This window comes from Pseudopipra pipra, chromosome 19 (assembly GCF_036250125.1).
Source record: "Pseudopipra pipra isolate bDixPip1 chromosome 19, bDixPip1.hap1, whole genome shotgun sequence".
NCBI classification, from domain to species: domain Eukaryota; kingdom Metazoa; phylum Chordata; class Aves; order Passeriformes; family Pipridae; genus Pseudopipra; species Pseudopipra pipra.
In genome coordinates, this window is record NC_087567.1 from 500378 (window position 1) to 511437 (window position 11060).

Below are 11060 nucleotides of genomic sequence, written 5' to 3' on the forward strand. Positions count from 1 at the left end.
TAACAGAAACTGCCGCAGCTCACCGCCACGCCCGCTGCCCCTGCCGGCCCCTTGCAATGCTTAAAAGCTGCGCCACGACCCCGCTGAGCCCCCCATGCCACATTCAAAACCGCGCGGGACCTACTGAAGTTGAGTCGAACGCGCGCCATGCCGTAACTTACCGCTGCAGCGCCAGAACCCCGACACCGCCCAGTGAACTGCGGGAACCCCGGAGCTGCTTCCCGCCGCCATTGGAGAGCCCCGGAGCTCTGCGCTGCGCAGAGGGAGCCACCGCTGCCAATTCCGCCCTGCCCCGAGCCCGCCCCACCCCGAGCCACCCGTGCCCGCCGATCGCCTACCGCCGAGTGCCCACCGCAGCCCACGCCCGCACCGCCAAGCCCTGACGCCGCCACCGACAAACAGCGCCTCCGCCACCCACGCAGACCCAGTCGACTGAGAACCAGGAGAAGCCAGCAAATAGACAAACACGTCTTGTGTTTCAGCAGCACACGTCTTCAGCGCCGAGATTTGAAGGTAAAATGGGGAATTTTTTCTCCACTGAGATATCACAGGACACAGATGCACTGGCTATCCTGCTAAAACCATATCATATACAAGCCACAAGGGCGGAATTAACAGAACTTTTACGCTTTATTAAGGCAGCTGTCCCTGAACTGCCGTTAGTTGAAGCCCTTCACATAGAAATATGGGACAAAATAGGAAACCTTATAAAACTGAAAGCCCAGGGGGGAGACCCCCAATCTAACAATGCTTTTCCAGCCTGGCAAGTCATAATGTCTGCACTAAGCAGAGCACATGAATGGACAACACTCATCCAACGCCAACACACCCCCCCCCGCTCACACTGCTGGCAGCAGCCTGACTTTTACACGTAGGAGCTCAAACACACAAAGTCCAGTGGGGGGAGGGAGAAGAGCTGTTCGTGACTTAAGTTTCGGGTCAGGGAGCGGGAGCCAAAGGGACGCAGGTCGGCGGGAAGGGACGAGGCCTGTGATGCGAGATCCCAGCCCATGGGACCAGCGCAGAGGGCCCCGTAATAGCAATGTGGGGGGTAACCCAGCATATTTGCCACCCCGCACTGTGGATGATCGCCGGCCATGTGCCCAGGCATGGGTGCCACCATCTTGCCCGCCACATGGACCGGAAACTGACCCGTCTCTCCTGACCCCAGCACCGCCCCACCCATAGGCACAAAGGGGGAGGTAACCTCGCCCCCTCGCTGCCTCCACCACCCACCACCACCCCCCCCACAGGGAACCGGGTTCACTGGGGCCACAGGGGGGGAGGAATAGGGGGATGAGGAGGAGGAATCCGGGATGATTCTACCGGGAGGGAGCGAGGTAGCAAATGGGGAAGGATCGATTGATAGGTGGGGTTTGTGTAGAGAGGAGGCATTACGAGTGGGGGACTTGCAAGTAATAAATGCATGCCCCGTTGTTATTGGCCCACTTCAGAACTGTCGATTCCAACCTTTACCACACCAACTAACAAAAGAACTGAGACAACTAATAAGGGAAACTGGTGTGTCCTCCCCTAACACCCTTGCATTTTTAGAGACACTGAGTTCCACCTATATTTTTATGCCACACGATTGGAGGACCCTACTAAAAATAAGTCTTACTAACACCTAGTACAACATGTGGCTAAACGATTTTAGGGAGAATTGCTCTGCTTATGCCAATGACCCACAGGCAGGTGTAACAGCACATCAACTCACCGGGGAGGGTAATTACCATTCAATAGACTCTCAAACTGGGTACAGTAGGGAAGTATATGAGGTAATAGCTAAACATGCAATGCGGGCTATGAGGAAATTACCTACATCAGACAGAGATACCAATTTATCATTTACAAAAATAATGCAGGGCCCAACAGAACCATACACCCAATTCTTGGGTCGGTTGCAATCTGCCTTAGATAGGCAGATTGAAAATGAGGAAGCCAGAGAAATACTTAGCAGGCAACTGACTTTTGAGAACGCGAACTCTGACTGTAAAAGAGTTCTACAGACCCTTCCCAAAAGAGAGAGCTGTAGCGTTGCAGAACTGGTTTGTGCCTGTCAAGGGGTTGGCTCAATGGCACATCAGACTGATTTATTGGCAGTAGCACTGAGTGCTCAATTAAGAGCACAGGAGGGAGCCAGACCCAGAAATGGTTGTTACAATTTTGATGCCCCAGACCACTTTCAAAGAGATTGTCCTAGGAGACTCGTAGCAGTGGCACCCTGCAAGCACCCAAAAGTAAAGAGGGTGCCAAAAAACTGGAGGCGAGGGGCGCTGTTGCACGCCCCAATGCAGCAAACAAATGCGACACAAGGGAACAGGCTGGCAATTTGTGCCCCTCCACCTCAGCCAGCGCTTTGTGCCCCTCCACCTCAGCCAGTGCTGGGCTGGACTTATCCAACCGGGACACAGTCTTCATAACTTCCACAGAGGTAGTGCTAATCCCAACTGGGTGTTCGGGTCCCCTTAGCCCAGGGGTACACACAGTACTGATTGGAAGGTCCTCCAATACCAAAATGGCTTTATTTGTGCTGCCTGGAGTGATAGACTCAGATTCTCATAGTGAGATTCTAATAATGGCCTGGACCCCTTCCTCCCCCGTTTCATTCCAAAGGGACAGAAAATCTCTCAACTAATCCCCTTCTACAGTGCGTCGCCTGCAGGGGAGGGGGAGAGGGAGCGGGGTTCAGGGGCCTTTGGCAGCAAAGGACACCCACAAGTTTACTGGGCAACAGCCATCACAGCCACACAGCCGCTCATGACATGCCAAGTTAATGGGCACAGATTTACAGGCCTTGTGGACTCGGGAGCCGATGTTTCCATCATAAAGGACTCCGAATGGCCACTTGACTGGCCCACTGTTTGCCCAGCTGCAACCATTCAGGGGGTGGGAGGCACAGAAAGACCCAGACAGAGTGCCCAAGTACTCACTGTCTTGGGACCGGAGGGACAATTAGCCAAGGTAGCTCCTTTTGTTGCTCCCATTCTGTGTTCACTATGGGGGAGAGACTTTCTCGGACAGTTTGGTACTGTCATGCAAATTCCTCCTGCAAGCAGCCAGGTTTTTCAATAGGGGCCATTGGTCAGCTGTCCAAAGCACCGATTAAGCTAGTCTGGAAAAGTGACCAGCCGGTCTGGGTAGACCAATGGCCTATGAAAAGGGAATGGCTTGAGCATTTAAAAAAGCTTGTAAGAGAGCAGTTAGAAGCAGGACATATTGTGCCAACAAATAGTCCCTGGAATACTCCTGTGTTTTGCATCCCCAAAAAAAAGTGGAGAGTGGAGGATGCTACAGGACCTAAGGGCAGTAAACGCAGTCATAGAATCGATGTGGCAATGAACTTGCCATATGCAGTATGGAAAAAGTCCTGTCAGAGATGGACTGGTGAGGAAAACAGCTCTAACCCTATGGAAACAGAAGCTTTTACTGTAGTTTAAACATGTCTCAACATGTTTGTGTATTTTCTGCAGTTTCACTGCCTCCCTCTTCCCAACACCCCCCTGTGAAGCTATTGTCTCCCACCCAAGGTGTCCTGAGGTGTCCCATTGGTCCCCTGTTAACCCCTTCCTATTGGCTGTTGACCCCTTACCTGATGGTTTCTTTTGTGTGACCCTGAACTTGTGATTGGTCCCCTTTGACCCTCCTAAAAGCCTTATAAACCCAAACCCCACAATAAACTTTCTCTTTCGTCCGTCCCTCCCAGGTGGTCTGTGTGTGCTCCTTGCGGGGTCACCGGGCCACGTGCAGGGGTGGGGGGAAGGGCATTAACCTCGCAGGTAATGGGGCAAGCAGCATAAGGCCTGGAGGTCTCCCCCAATATCCCCAATCCGCCGTAGATGGGAGCATTGCAACCAGGACTGCCTTCACCTGCTATGCTCCCAGCAAATTGACCGCTAATAATAATTGATTTAAAGGACTGGTTTTTTTACCATCTTCCTACACCCCGAGGATGCGCCAAGGTTTGCCTTTTCCATCCCGGCCTTGAACAATGCACAGCCCATGCAAAGGTATCACTGGGTTGTCCTTCCTCAGGAGATGAAAAATAGTCCTACAATATGTCAAACAGTAGTGGCAAACGCTATTCACCCCGTCAGAAAGCGTTTTCCCTCTGCCATCATCTATTACTACATGGGTGATATATTAATTAGCATGGCCACAGAACATGAACTGCAAATTGTTGTTACTGCTCTGACTGATGCCGTCCAAGAAGCAGGGTTGCAGATTGCGCCAGAGAAAATCCAGTGATCGTAGCCCTGGACTTATCTTGGATGGAGGATCACACAGCAAGAAATTTCCCCACAGCCACTGCAGCTCGAGGTAAAGGACACTTTAACTTTACATGAGTTGCAAAAACTCCTGGGAGCCATAAATTGGTTAAGGCCTATTTTAGGCATAACCGCAGAGGAGCTACACCCTCTATTTGTGCTGCTAAGGGGGGACTCAAGCCTAACATCTAACAGGTCTCTGACAGCAGAGGCAAAGCAGGCATTAGACATTTGTGCCAAGGCAATAGAGAATAGGCAGGGCAGAAGGAGAAATCCTGAACTGCAAATCTGCCTAGCCTTAGTTCCCAGCAGGTACCAGCCATTTGCAGTCTTGTTTCAGTGGGATCAAACTGAGAAAGACCCGCTGGTAATTCTGGAGTGGCTCTTTCTGCCCCACACACCACCTAAGACTGTATGGACCATTAATGAAATGTTTGCTAAGCTTATCATTAAAGGCAGAGGACGACTGCAGGAGCTGGACAGAAGGGATCCTGCTATCATCTATATCCCAGCTACGAAGGACAATTTGAATTGGATGCTGGCTGAGGACGCAGGATTCCAAGCTGCCTTGTCAAGTTTTGATGGTGACATTTTGGTTCATCTCCCTAAGCACAGATTGTGGGCAGAAATCGGTAATTTACCTTTAAAGACCACTACCAGATGCAGAAATGAACCAGTGAAAGGCCTCACAGTCTTTACAGATGCATCTGGGAAAACACAAAAAGCTGCAGTGACCTGGGTAAACCCTGATACAGGACAATGGGAATGAGAGGTACAGACCATGAACCAAGGCTCTGTGCAGGTTCTGGAACTGGCTGCCATTCGTATTGCCTTGGGGAAATTTTCTGAGCAACCTGTTAATATTGTTCCTGATTCTTGTTATGCTGCAGGGTTAGTCTCACATCTGGAATGCTCGTTTCTTTGAGATGTCTCTAATCCTCATCTTTTATTTGAAATGCGTTCTATTTGGGTTCTTATCAATCACAGAAAGTTTGATTTCTACATAATGCACACCAGATCTCACACTGACATGCCAGGGCCAATAGCTGAAGGGAACCGGGAGGCTGACAAAGCAGTAATGTTTAACACCATACCCAAGGTCCTAGAACAAGCAAAATTGTCCCATTCATTTTTTCATCAGAATACTCTCTAAAGAGACAATTCAAAATAATGATTAATCAGGCTCAAAACATTATCATGACATGTCCAGTCTGTCAGAAAATCACACCCATGCCATCTCAGGAAGGCATTAACCCCAGAGGGTTAATGGCAAATGAGATCTGGCAAACAGATATCACACACATCTCCGAATTTGGCACATTACAATATGTACATGTCACCTTAGACACACATTCACAATACATAACTGCTACAGCACACACAGGTGAGAAAGCCAAGGATGTAATGAGGCAGTGGCTCAGTTGTTTTGCTACCCTTGGTACCCCAAAACAAATAAAAACCGATAATGGACCAGCATACGTCTCAGAAAAGGTAAGAAATTTCCTGTCAGAGTGGGGAATTTCACGTCACAGGAATCCCACACTCACCTACCGGACAGGCAATTGTAGAAAGGGCACACCGCACACTAAAAGAAATGTTAGCTAAACAAAAAAAAAGGGGGAGAATCTGTATAGTCCGCAAGAACGTCTGTGGAAAGTTACATATGTTATCAATTTTTTAAATTGTGGCAGTGCTGAAAGAAGCAGGTACGAAAAGCAGCACAAATCTCAGGCGTTTGCCTCTCCCAAACCACTGGTCATGGTAAAGGATTTGATTTTGGGACAATGGACAGGACCCCTAGATCTTATGACTTGGGGGAGAGGTTATGCCTGCATGGCTACAGGAAAAGAACTTAAGTGGATTCCTTCCAGGTGTGTAAAACCCTATTTAGGTACACAATCATAGCAGCAGGAACCAGAGTAACGCAGAAGTTTTAAAAGAGTTATGTTTATGTTTCAGGTTTACATTAAGGAATGACCAATGTGGTGAAAAGCAGTCTGCAAAATATCTGTGAATGTGTGAGTACGAGTGAAATACGGCCGTCGGTGAATGAGAAGAGTGAATTAATAAAAGAGTTGTTTGAATGGACAAATATTAAAATGCAAGACACCTCACAAATAACATTACCTCCACCACAAGGTCACTTTAAGAGAAATTAGTTTTGCTAAGCTTAGCCTGTTTTTTAAATAAAGTTGAACCTCCCCAGTTATTTAAAAACCCTCAGATTAATAAAGGTTATAAGTTTATACACAGTTGGGCTAAGGCCTTTAGGTTAATAAAGTTATTTCTCCAAGTTGGACTACCCTATAGGAATATAAGAAAGTTTTAAAAGGTTTACAATAGAAGTACAAGAGACCAAAGCAAGTGATGTGCTGGGTCATTGCGAGCTTTGGTAGTTTACAATGTACTGTTCTTATTGTTTGCACTGTTGTTTTTGCACTGTTTTCATGACTTCTTTAGATAATTAAGAGGGGGGTGATATAGGAGGCGTGTTTAAGGTACAGGGGATGTACCAGGGCAAGAGTGCCCGAGGGAGCATGCGCCGACATAGATAACCTTATTTGTCAAAGAAGTCACATGGGTTTAAGGGATAAAACCAGCGCCAATTTTGAAATAAACTCCTTTTGTTCACCACCTCACAGGGAGTGTGTTTATTCCTTATTATATAAGGACATGTGCACCCCACACCCTCTGTTTGATGTCATCTACCCACTTCCTGAGGATGCATTTCACACATCATTTGAGCTGCTAGTGGTGATGATAGATATCAAGCTCCAGCACTGAAATCTTTCTAGTACTGATGTACTCTATAATGTAATTCAAATTTTGGAAGGTAACAAAGGAAAGATTTGTATTTCTTTTTACCTTTCCAGACATCGACATAACTTTGGGAAATGGCTAAGTCACTTACACCCTGTCAAGGTGAGCAGGGCAACTTCTAAATTCTAGGACCCCCAATTCCTCCTCAAAAATACCTCTTTTCAGTTAGATTGATGGGCCCCAGAAGATTGGAGATTTCACCAGGAAAATTTTAAATGAAAGCATTTGTGGAGGAATGCTGCTGGGATTAAATGCAATAGCAATAGAGCAATTGCAATTTTTAAAGCTCAAAGCTTTAAATAATGCTGTGAATGTTTTGTGTCCTTCTGCAAGTAAATATTAAGTGTTGGGCTCCAAATCAGAACTGAAACATCAGTGAGGCCCCATGCACAGGAAGAGAACATTCACACCACTAAACCATAAAGATATTAAAAGCTTTGCTTGCATATATACAAAAGAGATAGATGAGTCCAGAAGGTGTTCTGAGGACTATCCAGTGCATAATGGTTTTTGCTGATGCTCTGAATCATTTGCTAGAGTTGTTTGCTTCTCGTACAAAAACATTTAAACTGCTCGTCATTGTAACATCAGTCTTTGAAATAAACTTTGCACCTTTTCTCTCTGTGTCAGTCAACAGGGAGTTTTAGGGACAGAAACAGTAAGTGTGGAAGCTAAACAACTATATCCTTCTAGAAACTGCCATCCTGCTTGTCCTCTAGCCATACCGATGGATGTTGCCTTCTTGGTTTCACACTGGCAGACCTCCTCCAGCAGAAAGGTCGGTCCTGTGAGGAAGAATTGTCATCCAACCTTGTGGTAAGGGCAAACATCTAAAGCATGTCTGGGGGCAAATCTAAACCCCTGAGGCTAAAAGAAGCTTATATTCCATCCTCCTAATTTTTTAGAATAGGTTGTGATTATAAAGCGTGGGTAGATGTGTAAAATCACTTTCCTACTGTTGAAACTATCTGTGAATGTTGGCTGTGCTGTTGGCTGTTCTAGTCTGTGCTAGCTGGACCCCATTTGCTATCAATTTATGTCCTTTAGATGTGTATTCTTAGAGATACACATAAATTTGTTTTTGGGTTTAAATGGAGAGATACACCCAGGTCCAAATTAGAAATAATCCTGTCTGTGGACAACAGAACTGTTTAAAAGATCTATGAAAGTCATACTGGAAATTTTAGAGTTTTGTTCTGTGTGAACAAAAAAAGACTTCCACCCATCCCCTTCATGTTCCATTGTCCAAAATGTTATTGTTTAAATTATAGTTTACTTCCTATTTGATTTCATGCTTAAATTTTACTGTGGCACTCACCTTAACTCAATTCACTGATATTTCCTTGGCAAAGGTACAAATCTGTTGCAAGTGACTTAACCCTGGGAAGTAGTGTGTGAGCAAGTATAAGGACAGATAATACATTAGATTAAAATACTGCATGAGCAGTTATTTCTTTGTATGTTAATTGTTTGTGAAAATAACTACAGGCAAATCTAGAAATCTTAGTTTAAGAATTTATAAGTCAAAGCTGGATATCTAAATGCAATACTGAATTTCTAAAGGAATACCACACGTCCAGAAATAGAAAATATCTGAAATCCTAGGAAGTTAGACAAACAGAGAGGTTTATTAGATGTCATATCATAACTTTTAGTTACCTAAATAACCAAAATGTTAACAAATATTTGCAGAAGTCCTAGTAACGTGCAGAACCTCTGCTTTTCTCTATTTTGTTTTATAGGAATAGGAGAAGTACATCCCCCTTCTTTTTCATGTGTTTGATTAGTTGGTTAGTTACTTTTGCATTTTTACCAATTTTCCTACTAGGAGGTCCACATGCAGATTATAACCCTGCAGTATCATCTGAGAAGTATTTTCATTTATATTTTTTGTCCAGTTTCATATACAATAATACATATAATTTATTAAAAGTCTGTAAGATTTTGATGTAGTCTGTTCTGTTGGCTGGCTCTATCTGTCTGGACTTCATGCCAGAACAGATCATTTACCTCACTGTTCCATAATTAAACATGAGGAATCCCCAAGAAGCATTTCCTGGCATGTCGTCAGGAGCTAGTGGCTTCAAGCGCAGCCACTATGGAAACCTTGTTTGCCATGAGCAGCGTCCCCAGCTATCAGCATGTTTCCTTTGCCATAAAGGAGCAGTGGCCAGGAACATAAGGACATACAGCAATTGCCTACAAAATTTTATAAAAATTTGTTACCATGAAGAAATCTGTTTACAGAAATCTTCCACCTTTTCCTCTGTTCCTTAAGTCTGAGTAAATTAGATTCTTACCTCTTATGCTAGGAGAAGAACCTTGCAGGCTGGAAGATGATCAGTGCTGTAAAGCAAAAATGGCAGATTCCTCATTACTGCTGCACAGAATTCCACAGACAGGTCTCAAAGTGGAAATACCAACATGCTTTATCTCATAGATATCAAATCCTTGCAGGTACAGATATGGGACAGAAGGGCTGAAGCGGGACATCGACTGGAGGGAAGCTGTCCCTTTCTGCCAACCACAGACATGCACTTACCATAAAGTTTTCTCTGGAGACAGGAGAGCACAATTTCAAGAACACTTTTATAGAGTCTGGGCAGTGCATGCTGCAGATGCCTCCTCTGTCTTTGGGCAAAGCATTTTTGGCAAACCTTGTCTTTGGCAAAGCATTGTCTGGCAAACTGAATGAACTGAAAACTGGAAAGTGATGTTACTGGATATAATTAGAAAATTTTGGTCTCTGACTAGCTATGTGAAAAAATCTCCTATAAATAATATGAGAAGGTTCCTAAGACAGGACATGCAGCTAATGATGACCAGAGGAATGAGGGTAACCCCTAGTAACTGTAAGCCATAGATGCTCCATGAATCTGAGCTAAGGGAGCAGGGACAACCATTCACTGGGCAAGCACAGTGACATTTGGGTGCATACCTTAACTTTTTCTGAGGCCAATCTAAGTCTGATGACAGTTATCCTTTCACAGAGCTCTCTACTTACAGATCTTGGATATGATATGTGGATTTCACTGTTATCTGCACTGCTGAACTCAATTAGATTATTGAATACTACTCTGTTTCACTTCGTTCAGTTGTAACATAAAATAGCACAGTATGTCAGAGAGAAGAACTACCTGGAACTATTCTAAGTGCTCTTTACATTGTATTCCATCTTTGGATATAAATATAAAATAACATTCATCTGTGTATCTTCCAATATTCTGGAAATCCAGAGTTCAGAGATTCATAGCAGGACCCATGACTGTGTTCAAGAGTCTTTGCTAGATTGTTGTTCCTTTGATTTAATCAATTTAAGACCAGTTTTGCTTTTTGGCATTCAAAGATCTCTCTGACAATGCTATTTATAGATTAAATAATTTGATTGAAAAATCTTTACTGTAGTGGTGCTTATTTCCCTGTCAATACTTAATTCGTCCCACACTAGAAAAAGAATCAACAATAACTCTTCACATAACAAGGCAAATAGTACTAATCGATCTTAAATCTCCTTGTACAGAAATCACTATTTAGTTCTCATTATCTCTGACATTATCCTCTATAATTTCTAGTTTTACATTCTTTCTCCCATGATCTGACAACATGCAATGTTAATACTGCACTACCATGAATCTGGACACTGTCCATACTCTATTTGATAGTTAGGGCTGCTTTTCCTATATAGATAACTTTGCACTCATGGGTATTTTTTTCTCCAGTGTAAGTATCACAGACTTCTCTCACAGCTATTCTAAATTTACTTTTTCCCACCAAGAATAATTTTTTGTCATCAAGGATATTCTTGAGATATGTAGACGTGCTGTCTCAGTTTAATGAGACTGAAGTGTTTTGCTAAGGAGGATGAGTTATGAGGAAGACCAAACTCCTCCCTCTAAGCATTTGTAAATCTAAAATTAAGAGGCTCCAGTTGAGGAAGTATGGAGAAAGAAAAAATAACAGCCCTTTATTTAA